Source organism: Peromyscus eremicus, chromosome 9, assembly GCF_949786415.1.
Source record: "Peromyscus eremicus chromosome 9, PerEre_H2_v1, whole genome shotgun sequence".
NCBI classification, from domain to species: Eukaryota; Metazoa; Chordata; class Mammalia; order Rodentia; family Cricetidae; genus Peromyscus; species Peromyscus eremicus.
Window position 1 is genome coordinate 90,302,741 of NC_081425.1, and position 20,936 is coordinate 90,323,676.

At 43.0% G+C, this 20,936-nt stretch overlaps 2 protein-coding genes and 1 pseudogene across 14 annotated transcripts in view; 1 reads left to right on the forward strand and 2 right to left on the reverse strand.

The window, feature by feature from the left end:
• LOC131919691 (disks large homolog 5-like) overlaps positions 1-20,936 on the reverse strand; it is a 142,993-nt gene that overhangs the window by 42,145 nt on the left and 79,912 nt on the right. The window lies entirely within an intron of this gene.
• The window catches only part of LOC131919690 (disks large homolog 5-like), a 46,226-nt gene that overhangs the window by 12,965 nt on the left and 12,325 nt on the right, over positions 1-20,936 (forward strand). The gene's annotated exons all lie outside the window — the stretch shown is intronic.
• On the reverse strand, positions 16,121-18,716 carry LOC131919689 (olfactory receptor 2L13-like; annotated as a pseudogene).

The window sequence follows — 20,936 nt, forward strand, 5'->3', positions numbered from 1 at the left end:
TCCATGAGCTATGTATCTGTCCTCAACCACCATGGCTAGGCATTTGTCTCCCTCTCTAATGAAGTCCCCCAGCCCTGGAAGGCATAAGATAGCCCAACTATGTAGATTTGGAGGACAGTGTAACCTCATATCTGATGTGGTGCAGGTAAGTCCTATTGTCCCTAGAGCATAGCAGTACTAAGTCCTCATCACATGTATCCGGGACCAAAATATCTGAAAGTCTGAGACTTTGATGGATGATCAAGGGAGTTTCCCTCCCTTCTTATTGGCATCAGATTCCCATGGAAACTGATGGAATCCACTAGGATGAAGTGCAGCAACACCCTACCCAGAGAAGGACACCTAATTAGTTACCACTTTGCTCATGCTGGCCTTCCTTTCCACTCAGAATGAGATTAAGGATCTCACAGAAAAGCCACTTCAGGTTTGAATATTCATGGCTCTCCCAAACTAACCATCAGAAATTGTTGACTCTGGGTCTGCTCTTAGGGAACCCAGAGAAGCAGGATAAGTCCATTGCTTACCAGAAATTCACAGATACTGAGCCCCACTACTGGAAGGCCCTGCTCAAGCTGGACCTCCTCCAGAAAGCTCCCCCCTCCCCTCCTAGGACTCACTGTTCCCTCCCCAACCATTTATTTCTCAATGTTTTACTCTAAGACTGAAGCCCAGCTTCCTTCTGCCTCTCTCAGGTCCCCCCATGTTCTCCATTCTCTCTCCCAAGCAGCCTTCTCAGTCTTGCTGACATGTCTACGGGCAGTGAAAGAATACCCCACAGTCACCTGGTATTCCCACAACACTGGTGATATCAAGAGAATGCCAAGGGCTCTCCAGAATACAATATCTCATCCTGAGAAGGAACTATTGGGTTCACCAGCAGTAGCCCTCACCTCCCTACAAACTATATCTTCTGCAATTTACTGGAAGCCATACTGCCCTTCCCAGGAGCCTTCCAAAAATGTATGGGAAGACCTTCATCACCTCCTCATTACAAACCCAGGGATCTCTTTTTGCTTCATTAGAATATATTCACTATTTCATGTACAGAAACTTGAAGACTCACTCCAAACACATCCCAGGAAATGGCTCATCCAACTCGTGAAACCTCTAGTCAATAACACAAGAAAAAAAGTTTCTAGGCAAGTAAGTAAGGATGGTGGAGAGGAAAGTTCAGTCCCCTGAAAGCAACAAGCACCTTGTGGAGGATGCACAAGGCTGTTAGTGTGGTGGGAGATTGGGGGGGGTTCTTGTCAGAACAAAGATAACTTCCATAATTGATGAAAATTACCCCTCACCTTCAGTAGAATTCATTGCAGCCATCAAAGCTACCAAAAGTGTGATTAACTAGTGACATGTCAGGCTGGAGATACAAGAACCAGGGTTCCCCAGGGGAGCCCTCAGACACAAGAGCAAAAACTCCCAAGAAGAATGATGGGCCATTCTTGCATTAAAGTTTGAAGAAAGATGAATGGCTATTGAGGGGCCACACACAGATATGCAATGGCATTTACAGAAAATCAAATGTGTCATAGTCATGGGGATAGTATGTAGTGTGTCACTGCTGTGGTACTTCACCTAGAGCTACATGAAAGCCAAATTCCTTGATCTGGAGCCTCCTGTGACAATGTGCATGCCCTTAGGAAAGGGGACACAGCCAGCTTAAATTACAATATCCATCAGAGCATGAGAGAGGCAGGCAAAGGGCACAAGAGGACGGATTGTTACGGTCCCTTACCATAGACCTTTCTCAGAGCCACACTTCACACTTTTCAATTTACTGACAGTCCTAAAATGAAGAACTAGCACCATGTTCAGCCTGGATTGAAAATTCACCAGAAGTATAGACTGTGGCTTCAGAAGTGTACTTGGTGGACCCCAGAAGAAATGAGTGATGTGGGGTAAACTATGTCCATTCAGATGTTATATCAACTGACAAACATGTTAGGCAAGGTTAGGTATCTCAGTAATCACCAATTCTAGAAATCAATGGACACCACTTGCCCTACACACTACCTCATTTCAGTGAATCTTGACACACTAAAGGGTGATCAGGAAGTAACTGACAGATGAGACTTTGCCCTAGCTGGTTCTGAAAGACTAGACTTGAGTCTCTCCCTCTGTGGATCTCAGTTCTTGCATCTTTCTATAGGGAGATGGGTGTCTCAGAAGTTACCTGGCTTCCCCTGTCTCCCTGCACAGGGTGACCTAGGGGACAGCCTCCTAAGGCTTATTCACAGCTACAGAAGATGTACAAGCTTCAGAGCCCTCAGCCATGTCCTTTCCTGGACATAATCCTGGAGATAATTGCTACTCTTCCTCACAAGCACTCAAGTAGTATAGGGATGCCCAAATCACTTGGATGATGCTTCAGAGTCTCATGTTAATGGAGAAGCCATGCAGCGGCGGAACATAATCAACAGATTCATAAAGCCATCTTCACTGGCAGCCCAGGAAACCTAGATCCTGTAAGAAGGGGACAGTCTCAGTCCAGGTCCACTGAATCTAACAGTTCTCAGGCTGAACTGGAGACCTGTGTGCCACCCACAGCTGGGAAGTCATAATCTTAGGGTGTCAGTGAAAGACAGCAGCACTTGGTGCCTCAGCCCTGCTAGAGTCTACGATGTAAGCTAAGACAAGCTCAGGCTTTGCCAGGACACTCTCCTCTCCCTGTTATTGCTGGCACACACCCTAAGAACTCCAGTGGGAGTGAAGTGCAATGATGGTACTGAAATCTAAACATTCCTCTGTGCCTCCTTCCCCACTCAGAGTGAGAGCAGAGGGTCCCCAGCACAAAGGCTACAGCCTTGTCAATTCCTGACTATGTCTTATTAACCATCATGAACACTTGATCTGGATCTGCTTTTTAGGAACCCAGAGATGCAGGATAGGTCTATTGCTTCTCAGAAGCTCCCAGTTACTGATTGACCCTGGAAGGCTCAAGCCCATCACATCCAAAAAGTTCCACAGACCCTTTCCTGAACTCACTGCATCTTCCCCAGGACCATTGATTTCTCTATTCTTTCCAGTGAGACCTAGGGTCAGCTTCCTTCTGCCTTTCTCTGGTATCACACAAAATCCATTCTCTCTTCCAAGTAGATGCCTAAGTCTTGACAACATGTCTATAGGCAAACTGTATAGACATTGAACGAACATCCTAAAGGCACTTGGTGTTGCTACAACACTATTGACATCACAGGGGATTCCAAGAGCTCTGCTCTCCAGGATACAATAGAATTGCCAGAGAAGGGACTCCTGTTGTCACACGGAACAGCCTTTGCCTCCTTGCTAATAAATTCTCCCTGAACTGAACAGAAGCTGAGATTTTTTTTCCAGGAGTCTCTCCTGTGACACAGGTGAAGCCATTCAGTACCTCCTCTTTCTAATGCTGGGAAATTGTTTCTGTTTCCTTAGAATCTTTTCACTACTTTACCCATGGAGATTTGAACACTCACTTTATAAGCACTGCCCAAGAATGGACCTTCCTCTCCTTAACATCCATACTCAATAATATGAGAAATAAAGCATGCCAAGGAATTAGATCATGATGATGTGGAGGAGGAGCGTTGAGTTCTATGAAGTGAGCAAACACCTGAGAAATGCTGAGGTTAAGGGAAGATGGCCATTGAGAATTTGTAAGTGAGCTGAGACTGTTATGAGACCCAAACTGCTCTAGAATGTCCTCTCTACGTGCCTGGTGTATTATCAGGCCTCTAGAGTAACGTAAGTTATAAAAATAAATGTTTATTTTAAAAGGGGATTTGTTAGAATGGCTTACAGCCTGTACTCTAGCTAATCCAACAATGGCTGGAAATGAATGGGAAGTTCAAGAATCCAGTAGTTTCTTCGTCCTAAACACTGGATGTTTCAGCTGTCTCTGATATTATGCTGTAACCTTAAAGTAATAGACTCTAATGTCAGTGAAAGAATGGATGTGCTAACAAGGTGAGAGCAAGCAGAGAAAGAGTAAAAGCTTCCTTCTTCCATGTCCTTCTATAGGCTTCCAGCAGAAGAAATGGTTCAGATTACATCTAGATTAAAGATCTGAATTAAAGGTGTGACTTCATTCCTCAAAGTTCCACAATAAAGTAATTCTTCCTACTTTAACTAAGCAGAAATAGACTACAGGTGTTCCCTCCATCTTGGGGTTATGTTATTCCCAGATGTCATCATGTTGACATCTAAAAATAGCCATCAAAGTCTTAATCCTATCTACTAACATTCTTGAGCAAATGGCTCCATCAGAGATTGAAAGGAAGGAGTGGCAATAATCAACAGGTACATGGGAATCAGCTGGAGATTTCATGGTCATGATGACTTTCTGTGGCCTCTTTATGGCCATGCAAGGCTGAAATAGGATGAAATACCAGTCTGTGGTTTCTTGAGTAAGAGGAGAGCAGCTAGAAACTCTGTACTTAAAAAATCTGGTCTTTCTCTATAATTGAAGATTTGGAATTCAAATAATTTGTTTTGTTTGATAGTAACTGTGGTTAAGAAAAAAGTGTCCATAGGTAAAAAATGGGTGCTCTTTAAAGAAAAAGAGAAAGGCCTAAAACAACAGCACATTGGACCTGTAATAAAGAGGATGGGGTCTCGGGTCATGGGAATTTTGACTTGAACACTTCCAGACTTTGTATTGCTTACTCCATACATTTTATGATGTGAGGGAAAAAAACTCCTTCCTAACACAGAAAGGACTGGGATGACTACTGTGTGGTCTTCATTGTCAACAACAGCTAGATGCCTCCTATTGCTTTCAAAGCAAAATGATTCATTTAGATTTGAAATTTCCCTGGGGTCATACAATGGGGATTTCAGACAACGGCACCAATATATGAATTCTATTCCTGAGATGACACCTGTAGTCGGTAGCTATTCCAGCTTTGATCTGGAAGTACCACCCTCATTGAGGTTTAGGTAACTGTCACACCTACAAGGTGGAGCCGAGATAGGACTCCTGAAGACCTGAGATCCAGATGGGCTGGCTCTCTTGGTTCCTGGACCCTGAATGCTGGAGGTAGACTGAGCAGAGTTCTCCCAAGAACACTGCCAGACTATGCTTCACCTTTCCCAGACCCTGTAACCTATCCCTTCACTTGTAAGTTACCCCACAAAATAAACCTCCCTTTTAACTATGTGGACTTGCCTTAAGATTTGAACCAATTGACACCACCATGATGAGCATGGGCACTGCAGTGTGTGTCACCAAGAATACTGGCACTGGATAATGTGCCTGGTACAGCTTCAGAAACTTGCAACATGTATGGCTCTGAAAATGGGATGGAGCCTTCCCCAAACCATCAAGCAGAATGGATTCCTCCATTTCTTTAGAATATAATCTCTAGCATGCAGATGACTGACTCAGGCTTGTATTGGGATCTAGCCTCTGTAGTAAGGGGCAGGACCTCTGATGGGAACTTTTCCACCACAACACTTCAAGGAAGGTCAAAGCTGCTGGCAGCCAACAGCTACTCCAAATGTCCCTGCTACAGTATCAAGAACAATGGCTAGGATTGTGTCTCCCTCCCTCATGCAGTCCCCTGACTCTGGAAGGGATAAGCTAGCCCAGCCATGTAGATTTGAAGGACAGTGTCAGCTCATATGTGATGTGATGCAGGTAAGTCCTGTTGTCCTTAGAACTTGGCAGCACCAAGGCCTGATCACACTTCCCCAGGACCAAAGCATCTGACTGTCTGAGGTTGTGGTAGATGGCCAGGGGAATTTCCCTCCCTTCTTATTGGCGTCAGATTCCCATGGAAACAGTAGGAATCCACTAGGATGAAGTACAGCAACATCATACCCAGAGAGGGACAGATCAGTAGTCCATCTGTTCCTCCTGCCCCTCTTTGCCAGTCTGAATGAAGTGAAGGAGTTCCCAGAAAGGCAGCTGCAGCCTGAATAATTCATGGCTCTCCTAAACTCACCATCAGAGACTCTTTAATGTAGGTCTCCTCTTAAGATGCCCAGAGAAGCAGGATAGGCCCATTGTTTCCCAGAAGCTCCCAGATGCTGAGCCCCATACTGGAAGGCCCAGCTTAACTTCACCTCCTCCATGAAGCTCCCAATCCCCTGCTCAGGACTCACTATGCCTTCTCCAAAACCATTTCTTTCTCCAGACTTTACACTAAGACCAAAGGCCAGCTTCCTTCTGCCTTCCTCTGGTCTCTCCATGTTCTCTATTCTCTCTCCAAGCAGCCAGCTCAGTCTTGCTAACATGTCTATGGGCACTGAATGAATACCCCACAGGCATGAGGTGTTGCCCCAACACTGGTAACATCACAGAGAATATCAAGGTCTCTACAGGATAAGATAGAATTTCTAGAGAAAGGACTACTCGGGTCACCTCCACAGACCTCACCTACCTACTAACTAGCTCTTCTGCAATGCACAAAAAGCCATGTTGACCTTCTCAGGAGCCTTTCCAGAAACATAAGGAAAGAACTTCAGTACATCGTCTTTACAAAGCCAGGGATAATTCTCTCTCTGCTTCATTAGAATATTTTTACTACTTCAAGTACGGGAATTAGAAGTCTCTATTCCAAATACATCTGGCGAAATGGCTCATCACTTCTTCAGATCTCTAATTAATAACATGAGAAATAAAGGTTGCTAGGGTATTAGGTCAGGATAGTGGGGAGGAAAGATCAGTCTCCAGATGTAAACAAGCATATTGTGGAGAATCCTCAAGGCTGTTACAGTATGCAGATGTGGTGGGAGATTGTGGGTATCCTGTCAGAACAAAGATAAATCCCATAAACAATGAGGAAAATTACCCCGAATCATCAGCAGAATACATTCTAGCCCTCATGAAATACCAAAACGTTATCAACTTATGACATGTCTGCCTGGGGATATTAAGAACCAGAGTTCTCCAGGGAGCCCTCAGATGTAAGAGAAAACACTCCCACAAGTGTAAGGCTCCATTCCTGCACTGGGGTTTGAGGAAAGAAGAATGGCTAGTGAGAGGCCACACACAGATATGCAATAAAGGCATTCACAGAAAGGCAAATGTGTCATAGTCATGGTGATAATATGTAGTGTGTCACTGCAGTGGTGCTACCCCTAGAGCTACACAAAAGCCAAATGCTTTGATTGGAGCCTCCTGTGACAATACGCATGCCCTTAGGAAAGGTGACACAGCCAGCTTAAATTACAACATCCATCGGAGCATGAGAGAGGCAGGTAAAAGGCACAAGAGGACAGGTTATAAGCGGTCCTTTATCATAGACCTTTCCCAGAGCCACACTTTGGAATTTACTGACAGTCCTGAAATGAAGAACTAGCACCCTGTTTGGTCTGGATTGAAAATTCACCAGAAGTCTAGACTGTGGCTTCAGAAGTGTACTTGGTGGACCCCAGAACAATTGAGTGATGTGAGGAAAACTGTGTCCTTCAGATGTTATATCACAATGACAAGTCATGCTAGACAAGGTGAGCTATCTCAGTAATACCCAATTCTAGACGTCAAAGCACAGCACCTGCCCTACACACTACCTCATCTCAGTTAATCCTGACACACTGAAAGATGCACAGAAAGTGACTGACAGATGAGTCTTTGCCCAGGCAGGTTCTGAAAGCCCAGACTAGTGTCTCCCCTCTGTGGATGTCAGTTTCCCATCTCTCTATAGGGAGGTGGATGTCTTAGAAGTCAGCTGGTCTCTGTCTCCCTGCACAAGGGGACCCAGTGGACAACCTCTTCAGGCTTACTCACAGCTGTAGAGGATGCACCTTGGCTACAGAGCCCTCAGCCATGTGCTTTCAGATGCATGGAGAAAATTGCTACTGTTATAATCACTTGGGTAGTATAGGGATGCCGAAGTCCCTTGTTCTAGGCTTCAGAGTCTCGTGTTAATAGAAAAGCCATGCAGGGGTAAAACATAGTCAGCAGATTCACAAAGTCATCCTCACTGACACTCCAGGACACCCACAGCTGGCAAGAAGGTGACAGTCTCAGTCCAGGTCCACTGAATCTAACAGCTTTCCAGCTGAACTGGAGACCTGTGTGATATCAACAGCTGGTAATTCAGAAACCTCAGGGGTCACTGGAAGACAGCAGCACTTGGGGGCTCCTGCCCTGCTAGCGGCTATGATGTCATGTATGAGAACCTCAGGGTTTTCCAGGGTACTCTCCTTTCCCTATTAACACTGGCACATAAATAAAGGACTCCAGTGGCAGTGAAATCCAGTCATGGTACAGAAATCACATTAATTTCTCTGTGCCTCCATCCCAGAAATTCCCAGTTCTTTAGCCCTAGCCCTGGAAAGCTGAAGCCCACCACATCCAGAAAGCTCCCCAGCCCCTTCCAAAACTCACTGCCTCTTCCCCAGGACCATTTTTTCCATGTTTTCCAGGGAGACCTTGGACCAGCTTCCTTCTGCCTCACTCTGGTCTCTCCATGCTGTCCATTCCCTCTGCCAAACTGACTTCTACGTCCAGACAGCATGTCTAGAGGCCAAGCTTGTGGTCACTGAACAAATGACCTCAAGGCAGTCAGTGTTGCTACAACACTAGTGACATCACTGGGGATTCCAAGAGCTGTCCAAGACACAATAGAATGCCCAGCAAAGGGTCTGCTGATGTCATGGGGCAAAGCCTTTGCCTACTTACTAATTAGTTCTCCATGAACTGACCAGAAGCTGTGGTTTCCTTTCCAGGAGTCTCTCCTATGACACAGGGGAAGTCATTCAGCACCTCCTCCTTCCAAAGCTAGACATTTCTCTCTGCCTCATAAGAATTTTTTCAGTAATTCACCCATGGGGAGTTGAACACTCACTTTATAAACACTGCCTAAAATTGGCACTTACCCTCCTCATATCTATACCCAATAATATGAAAAATAAAGCATGCCAAGGTATTTGGTCGTGATCATCGAGGAGGAGGGTTGAGTTCTCTGAAGTGAGCAAACACCTGGGGAAGGCTACAGTTTAGGTGACTGTTGGGAATTTGTAAGTGAGCTGAGACTGTTATGAGACCCTAACTGTTCTAGAATGTCTTCTCTACATACCTGGTGTCTTAGCCAGCATTCTCTAGAAGTAATAAAATGATTCTCTATGGAAAGGGTATTTGTTAGAATGGCTTACAGGCAGTGCTCTATCTAATACAACAATATCTGGCTGTGAATGGAAAGCCCAATAATCCAGGAGATGCCCACTCCTCAAGACTGGATGACTCAGTTGGTCTGCAGTATATGCTGTAATCTTAAAGAAGTAGGCTTTAATGCCAGTCAAGGAATGGTTTTGCTAACAAGTTAAGAGCAAGCAGCGATATGTAGTACAAATCTTAAAAGGTCTTATTAATAAAAATAAATCTGGAGCCAGGTATTGAGGGTGACCACTGGAAGATCAGAGAAGCAGAACAAGCCACAGCCACCTCACCTTGCCAGTTCCTCAGCTGATCCTGTTTCCTCAGAATGGATGCCTCTCAGCCCTCATCCAGAATGAATCTCAGCTTAACGGTGCTGCTCAAAGCCTAAAAAAGAAAGAAAGAAAGAAAGAAAGAAAGAAAGAAAGAAAGAAAGAAAGAAAGAAAGAAAGAAAGAGAAAGAAAAAGAGAATATAGATATGAGGTATATCATTGAATCTACTCTGAGGAAAAGGATGAAGAAATAATAGGATAAATTGGTAGATCATTGAATCTACTCTAAAAAGAAAAAGGGGAAGATATAAAAATGATAAAAAGGTAGATTACTGAATCTATTATGAAAAGAAAAAAGAGAATATGAATATGATAAGATAAAAGGTCAATTTTTGAATCCACTTTTAAAAAGGAACTACTTGTTTTAAATAGGATAAGTAATGAATTGTTTTTGTTTGAGTTTATCAAATGTTACTGGACTGGACATTGTTAATATATATTAATGGAGTTTTTGTCTGAAACTGTCAAATGTTGGTGAACTAGATATTGTTAATGTAATTCTTGACTGTATATATTGTATATACTTATTGGATAGTTTTTCTTGTATTAGTTATAAACTTTTTTTAATTTTAGGCAAAAAGGGGAAATGTGGTGGCATTGTGTTCCCCAAAATATTGTGCACCCTATTAAACTTATCTAGGGTTAGAGAGCAGAACAGCCACTAGATACAGAGGCTTGAAAATGGTGGCACTCACACCTTTAATCCTAGCATTCCAGAGGCAGAAATCCCTCTGGATCTCTGTGAGTTGAAGGCCACACTAGAAACAGTCAGGCATGGTTACTCATGCCTTTAATCCCAGGAAGTGAGCTTTTAATCCCAGAAAGCAGAAAGGTATATAAGGCGTGAGGACCAGGAACTTGAGCTCATTAAGATTTTAGGATTTCAAGAATCAGTTTAGCTGAGATCCATTTGGATGAGGACTTAAAGGCTTCCAGCTTGAGGAAACAGGATCAGCTGAGGAAATGGCGAGGTAAGGTAGCTGTGGCTTGTTCTGGTTCTCTGATCTTCCAGCATTTACCCCAATAACCAGCCCAGATTTGTTTCTACTAATAAGAACTTTGAAGATTCATGCATGCTACAGAGAAAGAGTAAGAGCTTTATTCTTCCAAGTCCTTCCAACAAAAGGAGTTGTCCAGATTATATCTGGATTAAAGATCTGAATTAAAGCTCTGACTTCATCCCTCAAAGATCTAAACTAGAATTAGATCTTCATACTTCAAAATAAGCAGACCTCTCCCACAGGTGTGCCCTCTATTTTTTGTTGTTTGTTAATCCAGATACATTCAGGTTGAAAACCAAGAATAGTCATCACAGTCTTATTCCCTCTTCACTAATACTCATGAGAAAAAGGCTCACTTAGAGAGTGAAAGGAAGGAGTGAGAATAATCAAAAATCACATCTGAGTCACCTGTAGATCTCATAGTCATGATGACTTTTAGTGGCCTTTTTTTGGTCTGGCTATAATAGGATGAAATACCAGACTTAGGAGAGGATTAGCTAGAAACCCAGATACTAAACAATCTGGACTCTTTCTATAATTGTAGATTTGAAATTCAAATCATTATGTCATGGCTGGTAGTAACTATGATGAAAAAGGGTCCAAGAGATAGAAAATGGATTCTCTTTAAAGAAAAGAGAAGAATAACAGACTGTACCTGTTTGAGGAGAGTGGGATGTCAGGAAGAGCCACATGAATTTGGACTCGAACTCCTCCAGAACACATCTTGCGCTTATATAAAATGTCTTGTCATACATTTTTAAGCCTTTGTGAGTGGAACAGTTTCCCTCATTTCTTTGTCAGTATGTTTGTTATTGGTATACAGGAAGGCCACTGACTTTTGTGTGTTCATTTTACAATCTTTCACTTTTATGTATCTATTTTTCAGGCTTAAGAGACTTCTGATAAATTTTTAGTTTTATGTGTTTATAATCATATCATCTGCAAATAAGGACATTTTGACTTCTCCCTTTCCCATTGTATCCCCTTTATCTCCTTCAGTTGTCTTATTGCTCTTGCTAAGAGTTAAAGTTCTATATTGAATAGGAGTGGAAGGAGTGAACATCCTTTTCTTCTTCCTGCTTTTTGGAATAGCTCTGAGTTTTTCTCTATTTAGTATGGTGATGCTGTGGGCTTGTTGTACAATTACTTTATTATGTTGAAACATATCCTCTATATCCCTAGATTCTCCAGGACTTTTATCATTGATGAAAGCTGGGTTTTAAAAAGGCTTTTTTTTTCATATATTCAGGGGGTCATATTGTTTTTGTCCTTTACTCATTTTATGTGGTGCAGTAAATATGTTGATTTGTGTATGTTGAATTATCCTTGCATGTTTGAGGTGAAGACAACTTGACCACGGTGGATGATTTTTTTAATGTAATCCTGAACTTTATTTGCAAGTATTTTATTGAGAATTTGTGTTTATATGTTCATCAGTATAATAGGCCTATAATTCTGTCTATCTATCCATCTACTATCTATCCATCCATCCATCCATCCACCCTTCAATCCACCCATCCATCCACCCACCCACCCACCTATCCATCCATCCATCCATTTATCTACCTGTCATCATCTCTCAACACCAGGTTATCCCTGGCTCAAAAAAGAATCTGGAAGAGCTGATGATTTACTACTCTTTACATGCTGAGCCATTTCCTAAGGCATTTTTATCTTATTTTAATTTTCCCCCTTTTAAATGTTTATTTCATTTTTTATGTATACGAGTATTTTTCCTGCAGGTATGTGTGAGAACTACATGTGTTCCTGGTGCCTGAGGAGGCTGAAAGAGTGTGTTTGAGCCTCTGTATGGTTGCTGGGAACTGAACCCTCATCCTCCACAATAGCAGTCAGTGCTCCCAACTGCTAATACAAAAAGCCTGCCATGACCATACAGTTTGTAACCAATATAAGTCTCTGTGTTTACTTGGTTGGGTCTGAGTGGCTGTGGGACTGGCAGGTGATAGAGATTTATCCTGACTGTGGGCCAGGCAGAAAAACTCAAGCTACACTCAAACCCACTTTTTCTTTGTTTGTTTGTTTTTGGAGATTGTGTCTTACTATGAGGCTCTGGCTATCCTGGACTCAGTAGACAAACAGGCCTCAAACTCACAGACATCTACCTGCCTCTGCCTTCTGAGTGCAGGATCAAAGGCATGGGCCACCATGTCCTACTTCTGACTTGCATGTTTATTTTTATTTATTTATTTATTTATTTTGGTTTTTCGAGACAGGGTTTCTCTGTGTAGCTTTGTGCCTCTCCTGGAACTCACTTGGAAGCCCAGGCTGGCCTCAAACTCACAGAGATCCTCCTGGCTCTGCCTCCCGAGTGCTGGGATTAAAGGCGTGCGCCACCACCGCCCGGCCTACTTGCATGTTTAAAGTGCTTACTGTACAGTGGGTCCTGTGCTAGCATTGAGGATGAGCACTAGACAACAAATCAAACCGCACACTGCTTCCACCTCCCTGGGAGACAGACAGCAAGCAAAATGAAACACACCCAGGTTAGATGGAGGCTCCAGTGTCAGAAGGGCTAAAGATGGTCAGATCAGCTGCAGCCCACAATGCCACCAGTGCTGGGAGGCTTTGGCATTATTACAGTTATGGTCATGGGGCTCAAGACTATTCTACACCCTCCACAGATCACCTCCTGCCCTCTGGTCCAGGCTGCCATATCATCCAGACAGCAGACAAGTGGCAGCCCGAACCATTGTGGAAAGTTGTGAGGTGGGGGCGCCTCCACAGACCTGTGAGCTTTTGGCCTGCATTTGGTGTGGAGCACAACCTCAGTTTCTCAGGCTCCCAGTCCAGCCAGCACCAACTGCCTAGGGATCTGGAATTGCCCATGTTGCTAGAAAGACCTACTTCATCAATGCCACCGCCAAGCTCATCCTCCTTGTGGCTATATTATTTAGGCAAGTTTTGTATTTGTTTTAAACTTTAGGTAGCATATAAAATGAGCAAATGTGGTATTTGATGCCAAAATAGGATCTGAATTCTGATGTTGACTGAGTTGTGAAGACTGACAGAAATCTAGAGACATTATGTAAAGGCAGAGGAGACTGCTCATATACTAAGTAGCATTGAGTCAGTTTGTAAAATTCCCACTTGATTTTACTGTTGTGCATGCTTGTGTGTGAATGATTTCCCTGTATATATGTCTGTGCACCCTGTGCAAGTCTAGTATTCACTGAGGACAGAAGAAAGAACTGGATCCCCTAGGACTGGAGTTTTAGACAGAGATGAGCCCCCTGCTGGGTGTCAGGAACCGAATTCAAGGAATCATAAATACCAAGTGATCTCTCTAAGACCCAAGAACACACCTCTTCAATTTAGCAGGTAGAATGGGTTTTTGGGTAACCTATGTGAGTCAGCCTTGTGGAAATTTTATCAACTGTTTTGTGACATAAATGGATGGGTAGCACCATTTCAGAGCTTTGAATGAATTCTTGAGGCTTTGTTCACAATGTTTCCCACTCAAAGTAGACGATATTGCTGGAGCAGACCATTAGTCTACATCTCACAGGTGTAATAGTCATGGGAAAGGAGTGAGAAGCCAGAAGGCATCTGCAGAATCCACACTTGCAGCTCAGCAGCTGGTGGCACACTTTGTTCATGCATTTTGAGTTCACCTTCACTCTTGCTATCCCAGGATCCCAATGGGCAATTGTGAAAGGCTATGGGAAAGGGTAAATGGACTGCAGAAGGGAGAGGTTCCTTTCCTTCTAGAAGCCCTTCATTGTCACATTCTCTCAATCTGGCTGTTCAACAACCAGGTCATGCAGACTAGAGAGGACATATTTTGACCTTTTCTGTATACGTCTTCCCATCATGCTGGAAATGAATGTGTTAGTTAACAAAGTGTAGATTTTTTTAAAGCCAGTTGGTCATATCTGCTTTTGAGATTTATGAAACCATGGGTCTTTTACTCAAGTAGAAATGAAGCAGAAGTTAAAAAATGGTAGTGGTCTCTAATGATAAAATTGAAAGGAATACACAGATATTTGTGGACTAAAATCAAGATCATGGCATTGAAAAGTGATAAAATGAATGAAAATGTAACATTTCCTTTTTATGAAAAATAATACATCTCAAATTGTCCTTAAAGGCTCAAGAAGAGAGTAAGTACTGACTCCAGGAGCCAGAGGTCACACTGGAGAACTCTGGTCACAGAAACACTTCAAATGTTGCTTCTGACTCTGTTTCCACTTCCACATCTGTTGCTGTTGCTCCTGCTTCTGCTGTTTCTACTTCTCATGCTTCTGCTTCCTCTCCAGAGGCTCCAATCTCTGCTGCACCTGCTTCTGCTGCATGTGTTTACAGCTGTTGTTACTGCTGCTGTAGCACAAGGTAAATGAACCCACTCTACAAAGACACAGTGGGCATACTAAGAGCTAGGATTCTGTTATTAAGGAGACAGGAGAAAAGAATAAGACTGTGACATGTGTTGAAAATAGATAATCATGTTTGACTTACAAAACAAATTCTCTTTTGGGCTAACATTCATGATGAACATATTTTATTGTGATGGGTTTATACTCAAGGCCACAGGCAGGTATTTCTCAGTATCTCAATCATTTACCTAGTTGGATCCCATTTCTACTTACATGGAAAGTAGTGTTATACAAATACAATCATCACAGCTGGCAAATGTGAGGGAAGCCCATTGCCTTGGCCTGTGGTTAGAGAAATTTATCCACACAGAAGTCAGACTGCTGTTCCTCACCAAAAACCCACTGGACTCCAGTTCCACTCACAGTACCTGCCAGTGTCTCCTGACACAGATAGATCTGGCTCCTGTTTCATCTCTGACTTGAACTTGGATTTTTCTGTCCCTGTCCCTGCAGGGAAGTGACACTGAACACTCCAGCATCTTCCTGTTCTTGAATCTTTTTTGTCTGGCTTTTCTTTTCTTTTTTTAAGTCTTTTTCTAAAGGCATTTTTTTAATTCCTTTTACATCCCAACCATAGATGCCTGTCTCATCCCTCCTTCTGCTTCTCCCCCAGGTTCTCCTCAACCCACCCTCCCCATTCCCTCCTCCAAAAGTGTCAGGGCTCCTCCCATGGGGAGTAAGCAGAGCCTGGCACATTCAGTTGAGGCAGTACTAAGCCCCTCCCCAATGCATCAAGGCTGAACAAGGCTTTTCTTATATTTCCTTCCATTTTCCTTATATGCCATGCTCTCAGCTTCTCCCACTTGGTCCTACTCACTTAAGATCCTTCCATCTTCCCCTACAGTCCAGAAAATTTGCTTTTTGTCCTCTAACTACTATGTGTCTATCTGTGTGCCTGTCTCATTTATTGTAATTTATGTATACTTCAATTCCAGTAGGTGTTTGTCTACTTACCACTGTAACCTCATTGGTTAGGTAATGGGCTAGCATGAAGTAAGTGACTACTCACAGTCTATTTATTGAATGAGAAAATGAAGTTTACCCCAAGTGGTGTTTTAAAGATTAGAATAATTGTCACTTTAAAAGTTTGATATAGATCAATTCTCAAAATTTTTTTTACAAATCATAGTCATTAAAACTCTGACAATCTTTTTTAAATATTCAATATACATAAACTTTTAATAATGAAAAGAATGAAAGCAAAACATATAATCAAAGCAATTAACTATGTTAATTTTGTAGAAACAAGTCAATATCAGCATACAATATCATTTTACAGTAATATTTATACACTCATAAGGTATAATGTGTCATGTTATGTTAGAATAGTAATTACCGAATTTCTGTTATTGATATAATTGACTATAATGTTGTGATTTAAACATGTGAATAATTGCTATACTATGTAATAATGAACATACTATTTAATCTTAACCATTAATAAGTCACCAGAAAGGTATGACATGTGTGGGGGACACATTACATTTCCAATAGGCAACACTACTCTGTCATTCTCCAGGGACTGAAATATGAGTAGAGAGGAAATGATAAAGTTTTTGTGGAAGAGAATGTCCCAGAGACTCTTGTCATGGCCCCCAGGACCTCCTTATTCCTCAGGCTGTAGATGATGGGGTTGAGCATAGGGGTGAGGAAAGTGTAGAAGACAGCCAGAATCTTATCTTCTGTGGGGGAACGGAGAATCCTGGGACAAAGGTAAAGGTCTACTCCTGTAGAAAAAAGGTGCATAGTAAAATGTCATCACAGTTAAGTGAGTTGAACATGTAGTGAAGGCCTTTTTCTTTCCTTCTTTTGAGCGCATATGAAAGACAGCAAAAAGGACCCATCCGCAGGAAGCTGTGATGCTAAAAAAAAAAAAGGAAGTAGAAGAAACAGGCTTGTACTCACAAACACCATGTACTCATAAACCCAAGTGTCAATACAGGCCAGGGGGAACATGGCAGGGACATCCCAGAAGAAATGGTTAATGGACCTAGAATGGCAGTAAGGAATGTGAAGGAGATAGACTGTGTGTGATAAGGAGTTAATGGAGCCCAGTGTCCAAGATCCTATGATCGTCTCCAGACACATCATTTTGCTCATGGGAATAGGATAATGAAGAGGGTGGCAGATGGCCACGAAATGGTCATAGGCCATGGAGGCCAGGAGCAAGCCCTCAGAACCTGCCATGTTCAGAAAGAAAAAGGATTGCACTCTACAGCCCAGTAAGGTAATGCTTTTCTGGCCAGAGAGGAAGTTGAATGCCAGCTCGGGAACAGTGGTAGAGATATGCATCAGGTCCATGAGAGAGAGAGCTGACTGAGCAGAAAGTACATGGGGGTGTGGAGTTTGGGATCCACACGAATGAGGTGGATCATTGCTGAGTTGCCAAGCAAGGCCACAGAGAATATGGAGATGATGAGCAGCAAAAGCAGTAGGCCTGTGTGATTTTGTGGTAATAATCCTAACAAAATGAAATCACGTGAGCTCTGATTCCATTTCTCCATGAAAATGTATTGCTTTCTCTTTCTTCGAAAGTGACCTGAAAGTAAAATGCACTTATATAAAGTAGAACAGGAGAATAAAGAGGAACTGACTTGGAATGAATGCTTGCACTGAATTGTTCTTACAACCAGCACCATCCTTCTGTTGAATTTATTTTGAAATCTGAACTGAATGTTTCTTCCCCCTTGCCTCTGGCCAAGTTCTCAGTTCAGAGATACCTGTATGGTCATTTTATTTTATTTTTTAACAAATCTTTTTATTTTATAATTAATTTAATTTTACATATCAGCCACGGATTCCCCTGTCCTCCCTTCTTCCAACCCCCAGGCTTCCCCCCACACAATCCACCCCCTATTACCACCTCCTCCAAGGCAAGTTCTCCCCTGGGGAGTCAGCCCAGCCTGGTAGATTCAGTTGAGGCAGGTCCAGGCCCCTCCTCCCTGCACCAAAGCTGAGCAAAGTGTCTCAGATTAGGCCCCAGGTTCCAAAAAGCCAGCCCATGCACCAAGGACAGGTCCTGGTCCCACTGCCTGGGGGCCACCTAAACAGTTCAAGCTCATCAACTGTCTCACTTATTCAGAGGGCCTGGTCCAGTTCCATGGGGGCTTCTCAGCTATTGGTTCACAGTTCATGTGTTTCCACTAGTTGGGCTATTTGTCCCTGTGCTTTTTCTATCATGGTCTCGATATCTCTTGCTCATACAATCCCTCCTCTCTCTTGCCTGTTGGACTCCTGGTGCTCCACCTGGGGCTTGGCTGTGGATCTCTGCATCTGCTTCCACCAGTCACTGGATGAGAGTTCTATCAGGACACTTAGGGTGTTTGGCCAAGAACTCTGACAATCTTTTAAAGCCTTCATAATGACAAGTTTCCATGCAAAAGGGAAGTACCAACTTCGTAGTTATCAGTATTTCCTCTTCTGTCAGTATTTATGATAGTATTAACAATGAATAAGTAGAACAAAAAACACCCCACAAAAAGTCATTTAATTGTTACTAGCATAATAAGTATAAGTAGTAAATGTAGTAAAAGCTATTGTGGAAATGGGAAATCTGTTGTCAAGGAGTTCCTATTGTCACGATAAAAAACACGGTGACAATAATTAAGATCATTGAAGAGACTTCATTTTCTCCAACAAGACAATATATGAAGTTATTGCTGTGTGTGGTAAGGGAGAGCTGTGTTGGTCAAGTACAGGTCTAACACAGAATCCTGCCTAATTTGTACAGTGTTCTGGGAATAGTGATAGTTAGAGCTGTGCCAATTCAACCAGTGAGAAGGTTGATATTTGGGATGAACAGAGTTTAAACCTCACCCACTATAGGCAGCCAAGAAAATAAGGAGATGACCCTTGCATCTTATATTTAAATGAAATCATTCTAAACATCATTTTACTGTTTCTGCTCTATATTATACATTATCGTATGTTTTTAAATAAGATTTTGTTCATTAAGGCCCACCTGGCTGCCATCCCCACCAGGGTCCCTACTGTCTTCTCCACCTCCTCCTCCTCTTCCAATCTTCCTGCCTTTTCAGTCATCTTGGCTATGCCTGGGATCCCAGGGTGTAAGTGTTGAGCACCACTGGAATTCTGGAGACCCAGGCCCATAGACTCCAGCCCATGGCCCCTGTTGTCTGGGGCCTATCAGTACCCTAAGAAGCCACCCATTTCAGACCACAGCACCAAGGTCTCTGATAGCCCTGGTGCCATCCCACAGAGCCAGACAAGGTGAGGCAGGTTGGTCAGACAGTACAGAGACTCAGCACCAGGAAGTGCTAGGCATTTGGCCTCAGACCCTGGCCCAGATCATGACCAAGGTGGAGGCCATGCTTCAAGGCAGTGGTCACTCTGAGCCCAGGCAAGTGGCAGCAGGAGTCTGGGGACACCAAAGAGTAGCTGCTACTCCAGGTGCACCCTCCTAAGAGGCAGGATGAATTCCAGGACTTGCTTACTTCACTGAAGCAGATACAGCCTCAACTGCTGCCCATTCTCTGCCTGAAGGGCATCTTCGGCCTGCCACAGCACACTGAGGGCATGGGTGAGTAGTAGTTCCTTGGGGCTCCCCTGGACTGCCACCCACCTCTTCTCTCTGCAGCTCACTCAGTGTGACTAGGATCTGGTAGTGGCCACTACTCTACCTGAATGTCCAGGGTGACATCTTTTCTATTAGCCCTCAGGGAAGGGACCTGTGACTGGACATGAATTTATACCTACTGCCTCTGTTCTGATTCTCTCAAGCAACAATAGCAGAAGCCTTTCCTTCCCTGTCCTGGTTGTCCTCAGTGGGATATGATGTCCTGTGTCAGTGGAGGTGGTAGAACACTTTGGAAATGTGTGGTTCGTCCTCTTTTTAAACTCCTCACCAGAAGTTGAAATCAGTAAGAAGAGATTCTACACTAAGGGTAGAAAGCCTAAGTTTTGATCCTGCCTATCCATTTAAGTACCACGAGTGTCTATTCTCTCTGTGCTTTATTCCTTCCTGCTTCCTGGAGGTCAGTATCCTTTCTGGTCCAGATTACCTGTGAATTATGCACAATGCCATACCCATTTTACTTTAGAAAGTAATGGCCCAGTTTAGGAAGTTACATGGTAGCATATGAAAATCTTATAATGGTTGGTGAGGCTCAGTTCCTTCCCTGAGGGCTGAGTTCCCACTGGAAGAGAGATGGTGACTGATTCCTGTGAGTGCTGTCCTTTGGAACTGTGTTCTTGATGTGGAAGTGACTGATTCATGAGTGTATATTCAGTGAGGGATTCTTCTGGGAGTTTGTTCCTGATGATAGGCTTGTCCTGACTGAGCTGAGAGTGGAAGGCATAGAGCAGAGGAAGGAGGAGAGCTCACACTCGTGGTGTGTATCCTTGCAGGAATTTTACCTTATCACGTCCAAATGCCATTATTTGTATGTTCTCTATCTATTATTTATATTCTAACAAAATTGTAAACTATGGCTGCTGTGGTTAAATTGCTCAAGAAGGATTTAATGCCAAGATTTGAATTATCGTGTGTTGCATATTTAATACAGGCAACCATTGAAAGAGCATGTGAGTGAGTCTTCTGTGGGTCCTGCCTTGTTAAGTGTGAATTAATCCACATAACAAAAGAAAAAGGCATAAGCTGGTAAAGGAAAGAGAATGCAGGGAGCTGGAAAAAAGAATAAAAAGCAAAAACAAAAAACAAAACAAAAACAAAATCCTTTACCAATTTGTGGACTATAGTTTAAGAAGACCTGTTTCTGTGTCCATTAAAAGTCCCAATGATGAAAGACGTTATTTTACAAGTTGTTCCTGGTTGCAGCACCTATCTCCATGGTCCATCTCCACCCTCCTTTCTTCAGGTGGAAGAAATTCACATACAGAGAGGCTAAAATGGCAACCACATAACAGAGCATTTCATGAGTGTCCCTGCTGTCTCCTCCTTGAACTTCTGGCTTTTGCACTCTGTTCCTCAGACCTGCACTCTGTCCCTGTAACTATGGTTATTGGTTCCTGGGCCGAGACCTTAGCCTCCTTCTATAGCCCTTTGAAGTTGCTCAGAAGGGGCTGTCACATGTTCTAGAAGAAGGACAAAATCAAAATGACTTTTCCCTTATAAGTAGTTCTATTTATTTCTGAAAAAGGAAGTTTGTC